This window comes from Grampus griseus (genome assembly GCF_964374135.1).
Source record: "Grampus griseus genome assembly, chromosome: 19".
Classification (NCBI taxonomy): Eukaryota; Metazoa; Chordata; class Mammalia; order Artiodactyla; family Delphinidae; genus Grampus; species Grampus griseus.
In genome coordinates this window covers 38,489,385-38,506,929 of record NC_139013.1, presented here as the reverse complement: position 1 = coordinate 38,506,929, position 17,545 = coordinate 38,489,385, and the positions used below count along the sequence as shown (strand labels likewise).

The window sequence follows — 17,545 nt, the reverse complement described above, 5'->3', positions numbered from 1 at the left end:
GTGAAAACACTTTCTCAGAGAGGAATTCAGTGCTTGTTAAGTCAGAGCGAGGAGTGCAGAGCCATTTCCTGTGGGGCTGAGCCTGGGGGCTGAGCGCGTCCTGCTTCCTCCTTTATCCTGAACTCCCTGTGCTGGGGGCATCCGTCCCTACTCCTCCTTCTAGAGGCTCCTCCACCATTTCCTCCTCATCACACATCTGTGTGGTTGCCAGTGGTCCAGACGTCTTCGTACCCATCACAGCCTCTTGTGCTGACATACATCTGACCCAGCTCCTAAGGGGCTTCTCATATTAGACCGTGTGGACCCTGGGGTCCTATGGGCGACACCCCACACCACAGTGGCAAGAGACCAGCTTTCGGTCCCAATTCTGCTACAGACACTGGACATGGGACCCAAGGAAAATCCCTTTCCTTGTAGGATTTCAGGGTCCTCCTCTGGAAAGGGGCATAGTAATGACTGCCACATCCATCTAGGTCAGAGGGCTGGAATCTGAGGGCTGAGGATCGGAGCAAACAGTTGGGCATGCAATGGGCAGGGAGAAGGACCCTTTGGTCCTGGACTTGCAAATATCACACGAGAATAACATCCGGTTCTTAAGAAAGTTGCCTCTTACAGCATATTCTCTGTTCAGTGGTGTCTTCTGTAGTAGGAGAGCCATCTCAAGAAATTTGTTCCTGAAAAGGACATTTCCGTTATGCTATAAATGTATTCCAGTTCGGGCCACATTTGATGAATTTCCTCTGAAAGTTTAAAAAAACTTTTCGCTCCTACTAAGAGCATTGTTTTCAAAAGAGGGAAATGAATATGTGCCCTGCCGGAGGGGAGCTCATGTCCATTTAAATTCCCAGTCACCATCCTTCCGTTAGCCCTTATGAAGGCCATGCTCACTGCTGCCAGATCGTCCTTGTACGCCACGCATAGGAGAGCGGATTTTACCCCTAGAGGCAGTGGGAACCGTTTGAGAATGGTGAGTCAGGAGAGTAACATTCCTATATTCCCTCTTAGCTTGGAGTAGAGGCTGGATGGCGCTGTGTATGAATTAAATATCTTTGGACAAATTTGGAAATCCAGAACACACCCCTGCTAGTGGGCTGGAGAGCTGGGAAAGATTTAAAAGCTATTATGTGGGTAGGGTCAGAGTTGATCAAACTTTAAATTACTGGATGGGAGAAGGGAAGAAGAGAAGGGGGTCAAGTGCAACTCCATGTTTGTTATTGACCTTCTTAGAGTAATTTCTCAGGAAGCCAGACTGCAGAGCCAGCGAAGGTGAAGGAGCAGAGTGAGGAGTGTGGACAGCTCTTTGGAGAAGCTTGTCTGTATGAAGGGGCTGGAGGGGGAGAGAGGGGTGAGGGAGATTTTTCTTCTCTTTTTAAGGTTTGGGAAGCCTGGGCATATTTATAGGCTGAGGGGAGGGGTCTTTAGTGAGGGGAAGCCTGGAAGCACAGAATACAGAAGTGAAAACTGATGGGCAAGACTCCCGAGTGATGCTTGGTACAGAGGAAAGTGGAAGCAGGGACATCTGCCCCCAAGGAGGAGGACGTGGTAAAAAGAGATGCGGGGGCTTCTAAATCTGTGGGCAGGACTTCCCTCGTGGCACAGTGGTTAAGAATCCACCTGCCAGTGCAGGGGACACGGGTTCGAGCCCTGGTCCGGGAAGATCCCACATGCTGCGGAGCAACTAAGCCCATGCGCCACAACTACCGAGCCTGCGCTCTAGTGCCTGCGAGCCACAACTACTGAAGCCCGCATGCCCAGAGCCCGTGCTCTGCAACAAGAGAAGCTACCGCACTGAGAAGCCCCGCACGCTGCAATGAAGAGAAGCCCCCACTCACCGCAACTAGAGAAAGCCCGTGCACAGCAATGAAGACCCAACGCAGCCAAAAATAAATAAACAAAATTGACTCTAAATAAATAAATAAATAAATTTGTGGGCAGTGAAACAAAACATTGAGGGAGTTTATACCTAATCCCTCTATTACCATTTGGAAGTAGGAAGCCAGGTGCTGTGCTGTGGGACTTGAGAATAGTGGAGCACCTCTCCTTAGAGTGATGGAGGGAGTTGGCCTGGGAACCAAGGTGTGTTGATGCCACAGCTGGGATGGGGACCAGGATAGGGCGTGGCTGGGTCATGACCTCCAGGGTGAGGAGGGGCCCAGCGGGGCAGCACCAGGGGCAGATGTTTGGTTTGACCCATGGTTGGGTTCTTCTGGGGCATGTAACAGAGGCACTGAGGAGCAAGAACCCAGAGGATGGTTGGCGTGATGGATCGTAAGAATGGAATGAAGAGAGCTTCCCTGGTGGCGCAGTGGTTGAGAATCCACCTGCCAGTGCAGGGGACACGGGTTCGAGCCCCGGTCCGGGAAGATCCCACATGCCGCGGAGCAACTAAGCCTGTGCGCCACAACTGCTGAGCCGGTGCTCTAGAGCCGGCACTCCGCAACAAGAGAAGCCACCGCAATGAGAAGCCCGCGCACCGCAGCAAAGAGTAGACCCCGCTCGCCTCAACTAGAGAAAAGCCCGGGTGCAGCAACAAAGACCAAGTGCAGCCAAAAATAAAATAAATAAATTTAAAAAGAAGAATGGAATGAAGGGAAGGGTTAAGCGGGGAGGTTGAGGTGCTCAAGGTGAGCCACTCGAGGGACTGGGCATCGTGATAAGGCCAGACAGAAGATGGCAGGTGATTGAGGGAGCTGAAAAGGCACAGGCTGTGGTCAGATGTCAGATTTTAAGATTTCAGAGCCAGAAAGCTTGTGAGTGACCTTAGGATCCTGGGTGTGGCAGCTGTGTGGAGGTAAAAATGGTCACTGGCATGTTAGACACAGCATAAATGCTTTGGGGGGATTTTCTCATGAAATCTCATAACAATCCCTATTTTACAGAGGAGACGCTGAGGCACAGAGGGAAGAAGCGGCTTGATCCAGGAGCCGCAACAGGTCATTGCCGGAGGCTGGGCTGTGAAGGTAGGTGATGTTTTCCGCTCTCAGCCGCTGTGCATAACACCCTGATGGCAGATGGCTGAGTCAGCTCTGTGCACGTGCGTGATGCTGGCCCCCAGGATTATGGCTGGTTGGGGTGGGGGGAAGATGATAAAACAGGGACTGAGTCTTCTGTGAAACGTTGACCTGGTCCCAGATGACAGCTGAAGCGTCACTCTGCCCCACCAGCTCCACCACCACCCATACTGGCCAAGTCAGCTCTGGGCTTCAAAGGGCTGATAAGCGTCCCGTTGGGTGCATTACTCAGCCTTGCGGGGGGCACTCAGCTTCCTGGTGCCGAGGCTCTGTGTCTGTAACTAACTGGAGGCCAGCCCCGGCACAGGGTTCAAGTCACAGCCATCAGTGGTTCAAACTGGAGCAGGGGAGGGAGCAGCCCTGACGTGCACTGCTGCTATCACAGAGGGGAGTATCTCCCACAGCAGAAGCACAGCTGAGCAGGGCGTGCGTCGATCTGGGGGAGTGGGGGGCTTCTGTGCTCTTTACCACACTCCCCCATCAGGCCAAGATGTACAGTCTCCCTGGGGCCACATTTTCCAAGAGGTGTCGGTGGGTGCCCCAGGTGCATTTCACATCGCGTGGTCACTTTCTTTGGGATAGTCCTCCTGGCGCGGTCTGGATCCAGGCGAATGACGTGGAGAACACTCTGGTCGTTCATCAGCTTTGTCCGATTATCTCAGTTGGTTCTTTTTTTCCGTCGTTCTGGTTGAAAGCCTTTTTCCTCTCTGTCTGACCCATCATTTAAGAGCACAGCGTGGGGCGGTAGAAAGATCTGTATTCACTTGTTTATTTGGCATAGTCTTTGGATCAAAAGACACATGGAACATGGGTTTTGGAAAAAGGTGGGCCTGGGTTTAATCCTAGTTGTGCTATCCTTGTGGACAGGGGCCGCATCATGGCGTACTTTGGATGTCACAAATGAGCTGTTTTTAACCTGTGAATGATGGGGCGCTCTGTGGCCACGGGGGAGTCGCTTACACTCGTGGACCCTCAGTTTCCTTTTCTTTGCCCTGGGCTTTTGTAACAACTTGGCTCACTGTTCACAAGAAAGCACGGAGAAAATATCGATAAAAGCTCGGCACTGTGCCTGGCTATGCATCCAAACCTGTTGATTTCTTGTCTCCTAGATCCCATACGTTTTTTAACTGACAGGGAAATGCCATTTCCCCAGAAGAACTGGTGTGCTGGTTGCACTGCAGTGGCCTGCAGGGTTGCATTTTTTGTGCCTGCATGGTGGGCGCCACGTGGACGCTGATGGCAAAGGTCATTGCAGCCATGGGTGCCCGTCAGTCCAATTAACGCAGCTGAAAGATGGCATTTTGGATGGAGCAGAAAGAGAGCTGTTAAGAGCTCATTTCAGAGCTCACCGCTTTAACTCCTAGCAGCAAAGCTCTGCCCCCCTCCTACCCCTAGTTCTGCTGGTCTGGAACAGGCCTGGTCAGGGGATGTGGTGGGATCTGCTTGTCCGGCGTTTGCACAATAATCCTTGATGCGGGGATTGAACTAGGTGTGAAATAGTCCGTGACGCCTTACAGCTCAGGAGACTGCAATTGCGTTCTTCACACCAGATGCATTTTCCAGATGATCCAAGCCTTTTCTCTGCCGGCAGCTCCCACTTCAGCATTTCTAGACCCGGAACAAGGTCACGGGCTCCAAGGGGGCCCGTGCCCACTTTGGCTCTGCGGGAAGTCAGTATTCTGTCTTGGCCTTGCCGGCCGTTGGAGCTTGGATGTTGTATCATCGGGCTGCACGTCTTGTTTCTTCTCGCACATGGCGTGACATTTGTTCAAACAGAAGAAGCACTGTGGTTCTGGGTAAAGAGCAAAGGTTTTGAGTGATGCTGCCTGGGGTTGATGCCTGGCTTTCAAGCTCTCTAAGTCTCTGTTAGGCCAACTCCACACAGTGCTTGTGAAGTCCAACCACACAGATGAGTGTGAAGACGCCAGGAACGGTGCAAAGAGCTCTGTAGATATTACTGTTTTATTTATGATTATCCTTCAATTTATAGGCCCATACCTGCATTTTGATGTCAGGCTACGAGAATGTCACAGCTTATTTGTTAAAATATCATTGGTCTCTCAGGCACCTAATAGAGGAGGAAAAAAGGCTGAATATTTACACGCGCGTTATTTACCTTTAATGCAGGACTTAGTTGTTCTGGTTAGGTGAGCTGCGGATGAGAGGGAAGTTTTGAGAATCTATTTACAGGCTGTTTTTTCTTTTCTTTTTAGTTTTGTTTAAAAAGTCAGTGCATCATCCTCAAAGACTTTAATGGAAATTAAGTGGATGAAGTTCCCAATCTTGTCAATGTTAACTAAAAACACAACGCCCGAACTGTCAGATTTGAGGCACTGGGAATGGTAGGAAGAGTCAGTGATGGGGCTTCAGAGTGGAAGCTGGTAATTACCAAGGTTCCCCTTCTCCCTTGTCTCTGCCGCCCACAGCAGCACCTTCAGCCTGGACCCTCTATCCTCACTGCATCCTCCTCTCCTCGAGAATCTGTCGTGGCTCCCTATCGCCCCATCGGTCCCCCAGGGTCTGGATCGTGCCCTCACTCGTCGACACTTGTCCCCCGGTTTTCTCCCGCTCACGATCTGTGTTCCGGTGTTTCTGTACTGCATCCTCTTCAAGATTTACCGTCAACTTGCGTTTTCATTTTTGTAAGACTAGCACCTCTGAGGCGCACCTCTGGCAGAGCACCGCCAGCACCGAGCCGTTCCATGCCGTTTCTCCTACAAGAATGACCTACCTTCCAAATATTACTCAGTGCCAGCCCCACTTTCTGCAGAGATTGGTCCTAAATAGTCCAGACAGGAGCATCACGCCCCTTTAGGTAATTCATTGTACCAACTCTTAGCCCGTTGGAAAATTCTCAAAGTGAGTTGCTTTAGAAGACAGTGAGATTCTAGTAACTGTGTCCCAACAGATCCCCGTTAGGAGCAACTGCCCCTCTTAGTAACCTTCGTTTGGCCGCTACCTGCATACCTCTTCTATCCTATAGACTGAACAAGCCGGAGCATATTTGATCCTGTGTAATCACATACGTCCTGTCATAATGTCTGCACAGAACGTCCCTTCAGTGAAACTCACCAAATGCTTTACTATTATGGCTCCTCATGGGTCTTCAGAGGCCCAGGTCCTTGAATTGGGAACCTCCCCAAATGTTGGTAATGCAAGCTGTCCCTCTCTGGCACGTGTGAAGTAGGACTGGGGCACGAGGCCAGTGATGAGAAGAGGTCTGTTTAGGATGGTGTATAAGTTTTTGATTGCTGAAACAACTTACTACAAGCTTAGGGACTGAACACAGCACAAATGTACTATCTTACCATCCTGTCAGAAGTCTTGACATCGTCTCCTTGGGCTAAAATCGCAGTGTCAGCAGGGCCGCATCCTCTACAGAGGCTCTAGGGGAGAATCCACTTCCTTGCCTTTTCCGGCTGCTAGAGGTTGCCTGTATTACTCGGCTCACTGTACCCCTTTTCTATCTTCAAAGCCAGCAGCGTTGCATCTCTCTGACCGTTCTTCCACCATCTCTCTGCCTGACGCTCCCTTCTGCGCCACTCTTACTTTTAAGAGCCTTTGGGATTGCGTTGGGCCCTTCTGGATAATCCAAGATAATATCTCTATTTTAAGGTCAGTTTACTAGCAATCTCAGTTCCAACTGCAGCCTTAATTTCCCTGTGCTGTGTAACCTATTTACCTATTCCAGGGCTTAGGACATTTTTGGAAGAGTCAGTATTTTGCCTACCACAAATAGAGACTAGGAAGTATGGTGCCCAGATCCACTTTGCCTTTGCCCAGAGTGAAAGCATTCAAATATGTAAAAGACGTCCACACTGAGGTCAAAGCTGGTGAGAAAATACGGGCCACGGCCAGGATAGAATCCCTGGCACCAACCATGAACCACCCACGCAAACAACACACGTTTACTGATGCCTGGTACATACTAGAGATTCTGAGGCAACTGTCTATCATCATGGAGTGTGAGAGAAAAGGACATGAGGAGACAAGACACTGCGATGAAGGCTTCAGAGAGGAGTGGGCACATCAGCTGACTCTTGAAGGAGACATAGGTTGGATGAAGATGTTCTCTGGGCAAAGTGGGGAGAGCGTTTCTGGCAGAGGTCAGAGCATGGACAGAGCCTAGAGGCGTAGACCAGCACAGCATCTTCCAGAACCAGCCAGGAGCTCTCTTTTTGCCATGTTGGACCCTGTGGAGGCCTGCTGGGATCATGACTTCGAAAACACCAATTATGTCTGGAAGGCTGTGGTCCAAGCATTTTTGCTGGCAGTAAGCAAGGTCTTGCAAATCGGAGGGAGCACACAGCTCTTCTTAAAACTGAAAGTGTTTATGCCTGACGCGAACGCAAATTTTATCTAGGGAAAACAAAATAGTGACATCTGGAGACAAACCAAACAAAACCAGAGTCATCCAGGGAAAGATAACCCACTTCCATGGAACAGTAGCCTGGTTTGGGCCAAATTCTGAAGCAAGCTTCCTGCTAAGGCTGTTGGCCACAGAATCCATGTGGGGTTGCATCCCTTAGAGATTTAACTTGTTTAAAAGTAAGCAAATAAAATTCAGCGGAAGAAAAAGAATCAGTTTTTTGATGTGATTTGACCAGAGACGTTTGGAGAACAGTTGATAGTGGAGAATGATAAGAGGTAAGCAGGTGTTAAAGGCCGAACTGTGCTTCCTCCAAATTTGTGTGTCGAAGTCCTAACTGTTGGGACCTCAGAATGTTACTGTATTTGGAGATACAGTCTTCAAAGAGGTAGTGCAGATAAGATGAGGTCATTAAGGCAGGCCCTAATTCAATGTGACGGTTGTCCTTATAAAGGAAATTAGGACACAGACACGTGGAAGACCATGTGAAGACACAGGGGAAAGTTGATCACCTATAAACCAAGAAGAGAGGTCAACCCTTCTCACAGCTTGATCTCAGACTTCTAGCCGTACAGAGCTAGAAAAAAATACATTTCCATTTTCTCAGATACCCAGTCTGTGGTGCTTAGTTATGGCAGCCCGAGAACTAATATAGCAGGTCATAAAAATCATAAGAGTCATTGGATGCCAAGAGCTAGTTGCTGTGATGTATCACGCAGATCTTCTTTCGGGTCTGATGGCCTTCTTCCTCCAAGTGCTGGGAATACTACTGGCAGACAGCCCCCAGCTACCAGCTTCTTTCAGGAATTTGCCTTGGATCAAGCTACCTTGTTCCAGGTCATGCCCCCTTTCTCCGGGTGGTCTGTATCCAAGACTTGTTGCCATGTGCGTATTAAGGCTTGGTCCCTTTGCCCAACTTGGTTCAACTCTTGAAAGGTCATCTGGCTTTGGAGCTTCCCTTGGAGTTGACTGAGGCCTTTGTTAGGACTGCATCATACCTTCTCAGCTTCTCTTCAATTCTTCTTCCTTCCCCCACTTCCCTTCCACATGGATTGATCCCAAGGGCACTCCCTAATACACTTCTATTTATTTATTTATTTTTGGCTGCATTGGATATTCATTGCTGCACACAGGCTTTCTCTAGTTGTGGCGAGCGGGGGCTACTCTTTGTTGCGGTGTGCGGGCTCCTCGTTGTTGTGGCTTCTCTTGTTGTAGAGCATGGGCTCTAGGTGCGTGGGCTTCAGTAGTTGTTGCATTTGGGCTCAGTAGTTGTGGCTCTCGGGCTGTAGAGCGCAGGCTCAGTAGCTGTGGTGCACGGGCTTAGTTGCTCCCCAGCATGTGGGATCTTCCTGGACCAGGGCTCGAACCTGTGTCCGCTGCATTGGCAGGCGGATTCTTATCCACTGAGCCACCAGGGAAGTCCCCTAATACACTTCTATATGTTAACTGTTGTCTCAGGGTCTACGTCTGGAAGAATGCAACCTGTGACATCATAATAAAGAAACTGGACTTTGTCCTGACAGCATTGGGGAACTACTGAAGCATTATATGCTGGCGTGGTATGATTTGTAGTGTGGCTGGTTTGACGGCTAAATTGAAGAGAATCAGACAGAAGCAAGTAGACCAGTCAGACAGGGTGGAGGGTAGGCAAAATGGAAGGTGATAGAGGCCTGGCTGTAAACGGTTATTCTTCACCTAAGGCTTCTCCTGCAGCCTCTACCTGCTGGGAAGCTCAAAACCATTCCAGTACATGAAGTGCATTGGCCTGGTTTGACTGGCGTTTACATCTCACTCAGAACATTGAAGGCAGCTCAGGTCTGGTCTGCTTTCCAAGATGTGAGAGCCAAACAAGACTATAGGTGAATACCTCGTGGGTGAACAATAAGAGCTTAACGCTCCAGGTGTATCCTCAGGGATTTAGATACGAATCAGAGGATAAACCACGAACTTCCTCCTTACCCCCTGCAAGTGCAAGTGTCGCAGGAGCTTAATCTGACGGGATGCAAGCTCTCACACGCCAGCCTCGACCACCTATGTCTCTTCCCTCACATCACACCATACTGAACCCTGAACGCTTGATAATGCAGCTCCTCTGTCTGGACTACATCCCCTCTTTCTCCGTGCCCTTCATTTACCTTATTCATCACGTAAGTCTCTTTTCTGCATTCATTGCTTCCAAAAAACCTATACCGATGGCTCCCTCAGGCTGGGTTAGGTATATTTTTGCTGTATTTTTATAGTCTTTTTTGGGTTTTTTTGACCATTAGACTGTAAACTTCAGGACAGTAGAAACTATGTCTTCTTAGGGACTTGGAGCAAAAGAAGCACTGCATTCTTCTTCCCATTCAAAGTTTGACCATTAATGAATATATACACAGAGAACTGATTATTGAATGGGGATCCCTTTACCTACTTTGGTAATGCTGCAAAGCACTCAGTAACCATCAAACCTAGAGATTCCAGCGAACTGTGTAGGAGCTTGTGGCTTACACTTGGGACCAAGTGGTATCTCCTACTTGTTACATTATATTATGTGTTTAAACTTCAGGATCTGCAGACGTGAGCAAACTATGAGAAAAGTAGCATGACCTGTAGACTCCAGATTCCTAACCTTGTGAAATAGGACTGCAGGCCTGCTTGCCTCAAGCATAGAAATCAGTAGGGGAGTAGAGAAGGGGGAGAGAGGGAGAGTGGTGGGTTCGTCTTCTGAGAGGGGTCCTGCCCTGCTGGTTTCAGAATAGCGAGGCAGGAAGGAGGAGGAGAATGTGTGTGTCAGAGCCCGGATGGCAGAGGGCGATTGAATCTAAATTGACCAGTTGGGTTAGACATTCCTCCTTCCACAGGAATCGGGGAGTAAGAAGGCAGAGAGAGGACCAGAGTTCCCTCTAAGGCATTTCCGTGCATGGGAAAAGTGGATGGAAATGTGGCCTTTACGAGATAAAGTGGAAACACGGGGGAAAGAGCACACAGGAGTTGCCATCCAGGCCTCTTGAGTTTCACGTCCCCGGAACCCAGTATGAGACTGGCCCGAAGTGGGTGTCAGCCTGCGCTTACTGATGGGACGGATGAGTGGGTCACTAAGTGGTTAAGGAGTGACAGTTGCTGATAGTTTTGTGGTTCTGCACCTTTCCCTGTTTCTTTCAGTTACTAATTAATGTCCTTGGGCCTGGGTAGTATTATAAATGTAATTCATCCTCAACTTTGCAGGCCTGTCACTGAAAGCCCCCTCAAAATCTCTTGTAATCTCACCTTTAGCCACATCCATCATGAGGGTGTGCTGTTATCTGAAATGGGCTCCTGCTAGGTGGGCAACGGGATGTGGCCAGAAGGGGTGACTGGGAGCCTGGCTGTGCTGCCGTCCCAGGGCTCCTTGTCAGTGTGATGATGGAGTGAGCTCTGTGTGGGACCAAGCAGGCCTTGGTATCTGACAAGGGTCAACACTGTAGACAAGTTAAAGGTAGGGAGCGGATGGAAGTCGGCGGCAGAGAGGTGCAGTGGCGTGGCTGTCTGTGCGTCATCCACTTACGGCAGAACGGAAACAGGATGGATGCCCTGAGTGACTGGGAAGAGACTGACCAGCGACTGTGGCCCCTTAGAAGCAGATAAGGATTCAGGAGAGAACTAGACAGGCTGGACAGGAAAATGGAGGCCAAGCGCCCCATGGTGGGGTTAGGAGGGGACTGTTGGGAGGAAGGCAGGGTCCCTTCTGGGGTCCACAGTATGCAGCCAGCTCCTATGTTGGTTGCTCTGAGTGAGTGACTTGAGTTTGAAGGGTGTGCTGGTTCCCTGCGTTTGGAGGAGATAGACTAAACTCTTTACTCTTCTGGGGTACATGCCGTGATGAGCTTCTGAGGTCCCCCCTTCAATGAGGACTTACTGTCCCAGCTGCCAGAGGACTGTTGGCAGACAGCCTTGCTATCTGTCAGCCTCCCTTTGCAGAAACACACACCTGAGATCTTGCCCCTTCTTGGGGTGCCCAATCTAATATTGAATAGTTGCCATGGGAGTATAAATATATATATATATTTGAGCTCAGCTTGGAGCAGTGCCGAAGGGTCAGTCCTAACTCCACAGCTTCCCGTGGGGTCAGCAAAATCTGTCACTGGGTTTGCTGAATGTCTCCCTCTGCTCCCTACTTCTGTTCCCTTCCCTTCCCCACGTTTTGGTCTGAAGTTCATCTTAATAAACATCCAGCTTGCTCAATAGCTCAGCATTTGCTTCCTGGGCAACCTGACCCGTGACTGTCCCCTTGTATAGTGTGTTCTCATCTGGTTTGGGAAGAGCCTGGAGTGGGTGAGGTTGAGTGTGAAGGGGCGGGTCTGGGAGTGATGGGAGAAGGGGGTCAGGCTTGCACAAGATTGGATCTAGAGTAAAAGTCCCCCAACAGAATTCGTTCAAGACCTGGTTGATGGTACCAGTGACATCTTATTGCAGTGATGCTCAAAAGGAATGCTGAACTGTGGAATAGGGTGATGGTGGTGACCCAGAAGGAGATGGCTCATGTTATGTGGACAGAATGACTCACTGGAGCCTGGGCCCACTCTTGGGAAACAGTCTCCCTCGTGCAGTTGGGTGGCCCATCAGTCAATAGATACTTCTAGAGCTCTTCTTTGATGAAGTTTGGAAAGTTGCACAAGGTCTTAACATTGCAAATATAATACAGTTGTCGTGGTTATAGCCGTGAGGGTGGCCTAGAATGTGCAAGTATGGGTTTGAGTCCAATCTCTTCTGGAGAGGAAGGAGGCGAACTGGAGAGAATATTATGAATTCTGAGTGTCAAACCCCTACTCCTCAGATTTGTCATAGAAACTGAAAAAATGTCTCCTTTTGTCATGCCTCCGTCCCGCACAGCCTCTGGGAAGTTACACTCCTCGTATATTAATTTTATATGAATAAGCAATTCTTTGAGTACCTCCTATATGCCAGATTCCGTGCTGAAAACCATGGGCCACCCTTGAATAGCTCTCAGATTCCTGTGAGAGGCAGACACAGAAATAATAGAAATAATGGTGGCACTGGGGTTCTGTTAAGTGGTTTATGATTAGAGACCTGAAGAACAGTTATGCACGGCTCACAGCCATAGCCACCCACAAAGGTCCAAGTAAGGTGTATGCATGGCACAAACACAAGGAAAGGGAGCAAAAGGCCACAGGGTGACAAAATTCTGTTAACTGGGCAGAGAAGACCCAGAAAGCCAGACTGAGTCCTGTTGGGCTTCCCCTTGTCCTAATACACTAAGGATTCACATGAAAGCAAGTCCTGGAGTCTGCTTTGTCTCAGATCTCTCCACGCTCCACACATAAGGTTCACACAGGGAATTGTAAGCATTTAGTGCTGCTGGAAATTGAAGACAGCAAAGCATTAAGAGATGAGACTAACCACCTGGGCAGGTTCCAGGTCATCAAGGACCAACCACCGTGTTATCATAGAGTTTGTCATTTGCCCTGAGAACAAGTGGCTTGAAATTGTATATTCATGAGAATCACCTGGAGAGGTATAAAAGCAGTGGCTCCGTGGTCTAGTGCCTAGACAGTGGCTCTCAGATGGGTAGGGGCAGTGAGAAATGGTTGGCAGGGCCATTTCTGGGAGAGTCAGGGCTCTGGGTCCCCCAGCTCTTAGGTGTGGACTCAGGGGAATGATGGGGTTTGAATGTCACATCCTGGGCGGCCAAGTCCACTGGGATCAGGTAGACTAAGGTTGTCAGTGATGGAGATGCCACATAGGAATAAAAGCTTTACACGAGAGCCCAGCATCCTTTCCATGTCCTCACATTGCCTTGGCCCTAAGGGTATTAGGAGAAACTGGGAAAACTTTCAGATGTTCCAACCAACCCAGGAAGGAGAAATCATTTCCTCGCAAGATCACTGGTCCCATTCTGGGGTCATTTGGCTGTTAGAAACTCCTCCCCCACCCCATGCCGTCCACCCATTGGTTCCTATTCCATCCCTAAGTGTTGATGGGATAAGCCAGAACTGATGCTTGAGGCCTGTTTTAGCTGAAATTAATAATCAATGAAATCTTCAGTCAATAGGCACAGGGCAAAATAAATAGTCACCTGACGGTGACCAGCCCTGACTTAATGAGTGTGATTCATCACTTCAAGCAAAGTGCCGTTGGCCCCAGTTATTGGAATCAGGTCTCTAGCAGGAGGCTGGGGCTGCCTGGGGAGGAAGAGAGTGGGAATATACATGGGACCTCGATGCGTTAGTTCTGCTGATGGCCCTGCGTACAGAACACGGACCCCCTCAACAGCAAAGCGACCACTGAGCCACATTTGTAGGTCACATTCGGATGGGAAATGATTCATGAAAATACGTTTGATGTCCAAAAACAAAAGTACTGATTATCCAGTGAAGAAAGTATTAGGAAACTCATTAGGAAATATGTTTTTGTCCTTGCACTGGCCTAAGCATCACAGTTACCATCCACACCCACACAAAATGCAGATACGGTTGTGCAATGAATTTTGAAAATTGAGTCCCTCAAGCTTTCTGGTTCCCATGCCAACTGTGTCCATTTGATGTCACTTGGATCACGATTGCAGGAAAAGTACTTCCTGTTCTAGCACTTCCATAGCTTCCTAAAGGATGGGACTGACACTCTGTACATTTTTGGTGTGAAAAAGAAGGTTCTATTGTTGAAGCCCCTTTTGTGAGACACTTCATTACTCACAGCTGAAAGCATCTGTGTTCTTCCTCCAGGCAACTCCTGCCTTTTGTGGGATCTTCCTCCCAGCAGATCTTCCCTCTTTAGCTTGTTCAAGGTCCCAGCCTGAGAGCTCATGTAAGCTCTTTCTCATCCCACCTCCTCCAGAGCCTTCCCCCCATCTTCTTTTTACCCCAGACTTACTGAGCTGAGTTGCACACTTGCTTCCTTGGCCTTCTGATACTGTGTCCCCTCTTCCCTTTCTAAGATGACTGCCCTCCCTCTATTGGAACCTCTCTTGAAAGGCTTTGGAAAGGTCCAAGTTGCCAAACCCAATGGCTCCATTTCAGCACCCCTGAGCTGGTGCTCTTCACTTTCTCTCTTTTCCCCAGAGCTTTACCTTCGGTGGCATTCAGGAATCCCTTGGGCTGTGCCCCACATCTAAGCTCTCTCTCCTCTCGCCCTCCTTCACTCGCCTAAAAGCCAGTTTCCTCTCAACATATTGGGATCTCTTCTTCTCCTTCTCTGTAGTATATCCTTTGTTGATGTCTTATCTGGGTTTCGAGAAAGACCTCCATGTTGGAGTTTCCCCCTGCCACCCCCATCTCCATGCCAGGTCCTTACCTGTAGACCTGGGAGGTCTCAAAGCCCACTGGACACCTCAACCTTCGTGTCTGGTTGTACCTCAAATACGGCATGTCTGAAACCAAGCTCCCTGTGTTCTCTCATGAACCTGTTTCTGTGAGGGCCTGCTGACGGTGCTCTGGCCTGGTCTGGGGGCCCAGGCTATGGCATGTGTCTCAGTTTTACTCCCAGATTCCTTTACTGAGCCAGAGCCCTGCTGCTGGTCCCTACCATGTCAGAACAAGGCAGAAGTTGGGCTGCCTGCACACCAGGCCCTTTGGGTGCAGAAGTAATGCTTTCTCAGGGTCTGACTGAGCCTGTGGTGACTCCCAGGACCTTGAGTGGAGCTGAAGCGTTGAGCCACAGTTTTGTGTCTCCTGCCATGGGGCGAGGAGAGATGGAGAATTGGGGAAACAAGGAGGCCCTGAATCTTGATGTATTCGCTCTGTGTGTCACCTCTGTCCTCCTCTCACTAAGATGCAGAGTCTCTGCAGGCAAGAATGTTTCCTCTGCTTCACTGCTTCATCCTCAGCGCCCAGGAGAGGGCTTGGCGGGACCTCAGTAAGCCTTCGTTGAAGGAGTATATTGAATTAGTTAAGCCCATTCTCAGCAGATTCAAATACAGAAATAGAAATCGATCCCAGCAACTTGAGGTTCTTGGGTGGTTCACTTCTGTTTAGTTGAGGTTTTCTATTTCAGCCCTCTGGTCCTGCAGCATCACTGAGGTCAGAACCAAGGGGAGGCTCATGGCTTCTTCAGCGAAGGAGTTTCTGAATAGCCTCTGGCCAAATAGTATTAGAAAACCCTCAAAATATGAATATCAAGTGTGAACACAGTGCAGCCGTAATCAGGGACTTTGTTTATAAATCTGAGCTTAATTTCTTTTGTATGAAGAGAAGGTGAGAAAACCTTACAGCCAGTAGAGCGACCACATCAGGGACCTGAACAGATATGTGCGTTGATTGGCAACTTGAAATCCCTCCTAACTTGTCTTCCCTTGTCAAAATTGCATTTGCATCTGTATTGGAGAAGATCTTTTTTTGTGGCAAAAGTGTAAGTCCAGGGACACATGAGATAACTAGATGTTGCCTGCTGTTGGCGGTGGGGAGCACTGCTGAGAACCCAGGCTGGCAGCTGGAAAGGCATTAACCGTCCTTTAGGGAAGTCCGTGCATGATGAAGTGCCGTCGCAGATGGCAACAAGCCCCCTTGGGTTTGGGGTTCTTAGGGAGCTTTCAGGGCGTGCCATCCTGTTCTCCCCAGTCAGGCCCCGGGCTTACCAGGGACCCCGCTTGGTTTGGTGCTTTATAATATTTCCTGAAGGTCTTCCTTTGCTTTGTGACAATACGGGGACTGACTGAGGCTGCCTGGATCCCCACCAAGACATGTTCTTGGGAGGGGTTTCTGTGTCACTCTCAGCCCACAGTGATAGGTGACCTGCAGAGGAGTTCCGATCTTCATGGGGCAATTGTACACCTTTTAGGCCAGTGGTTCTGGAAAATGTCTCTTTTCTGGACAGGTCAGGTCCTTTTCTTCACTGTTCCAGCCTCTTCTCATTTCCCCGATTCTCTTTTCCCCATGCCTCATGTTGGAGCCTCACTTTCTTGTCCTGGATAATCCCTAGACTTTGCAATTATACAAGAAAACAAAGCTCTCTCTTTACTGACGGTAACTGGGTCCACTAAACCATTGCAAGCTTATTAGTAGACACCCCAGACTGCAGTGGGTACCCATGTACATTTCCATTTGCCTCATCAGTGAATGAGAGGAACTGTCTCATCACGGCCTTGCCAGCTTGGAGTATTATCACTTTTTATTAGTCTTTGTCAAATTAAAAGACAACTATTACTGGTTCAGTTTTATTTCTTTAATTATTCAAGAGATTGAGCAGTTTTTCATGTGTGGATTGGTCGTTTGCATTTCTTCTTTTGGGTCTTACCTTTAACCTCTGTGAATTAATGTTTTTGGTTTTTCCCTGGATGAATTCATACATCAAAGCAGCCAGCCGTCAGACCCACATTAGTATATTTGTGCTGCATTGCAACTGCATGCCGTTCTCTTCTTGTTCATCGTGTGCAGAAATCAGTCTGCACTCAAAACTCAACAGGAGTGTGGAGACGGAACGTCTACTATTGTTTCATTCATGCATACATATATATGTGTATATATGCACACATATGTACATATTACATGTATATATTCAAATATGTGTGTACATATATTCAGTATGGTTCTATAGTCAACTTAAAGTGTGTGTCAGACTTTAATGGGGAAATATTAGGAGCTATAACTTTAGTGAAGAGTATTCTCAGGTTGAACCAATATGAGGGTCCGTGAATCAAAAACTGTTTTCACAAGTTGCTCTGTAAATCCCCTAAAATTAGTCTCTGGATTCAGTATTACAGAGAATGAGCAGGTCTTCCATGGTAGCCCCCGACGCGCTTCTGATTACATGTTGGAACGCCCTTCTGGTCCCTTTGCCCTCAACCAGCCACTTCCCGTGTCAGATAGAAGGGTAGGAGTGTTCACGTGACTGGTGCGTTACGTGATGGGCTCAGGTGTTTCTTCCAAATCCATGATGCTCTCTTTATGCCGCTTCCTGCAGAGGTGGGTTTCCCCAGCTGAAAAATGAACACGTGACCAGCACTCTTTTCTTCCGCGGATATTAGCATCTATTTCTGGGGTCTGTGTGGGGGGCGTGTTCTGGGCAGGGTGGGGTGCTTCCAGCCCCAGGGCCCCCTGGAAGTGCGACCTGGGCTTGGCGTGAAGCCAGCGGAGCCCGCGGATTTACGAGGCGCAGATTGCGCCGGCCACACGGCAGTGTTTATCAGGCCCCAGAGCTGGGAGACTGGGTGGCGGGAACTGGAAATCTATTTTATGGTGAAGATGACTTACGC

The 17,545-nt window shown here is 49.0% G+C and overlaps 1 long non-coding RNA gene across 1 annotated transcript in view; it reads left to right on the top strand.

Annotated features, from left to right (window-relative positions):
* The window catches only part of LOC309836589, a 134,182-nt gene that overhangs the window by 22,556 nt on the left and 94,081 nt on the right, over nt 1-17,545 (top strand). Inside the window, exon 2 of the long non-coding RNA XR_014298172.1 lies at nt 2,880-2,960. This is a non-coding gene — a long non-coding RNA (uncharacterized lncRNA). The remainder of the gene's footprint in view (nt 1-2,879; nt 2,961-17,545) is intronic.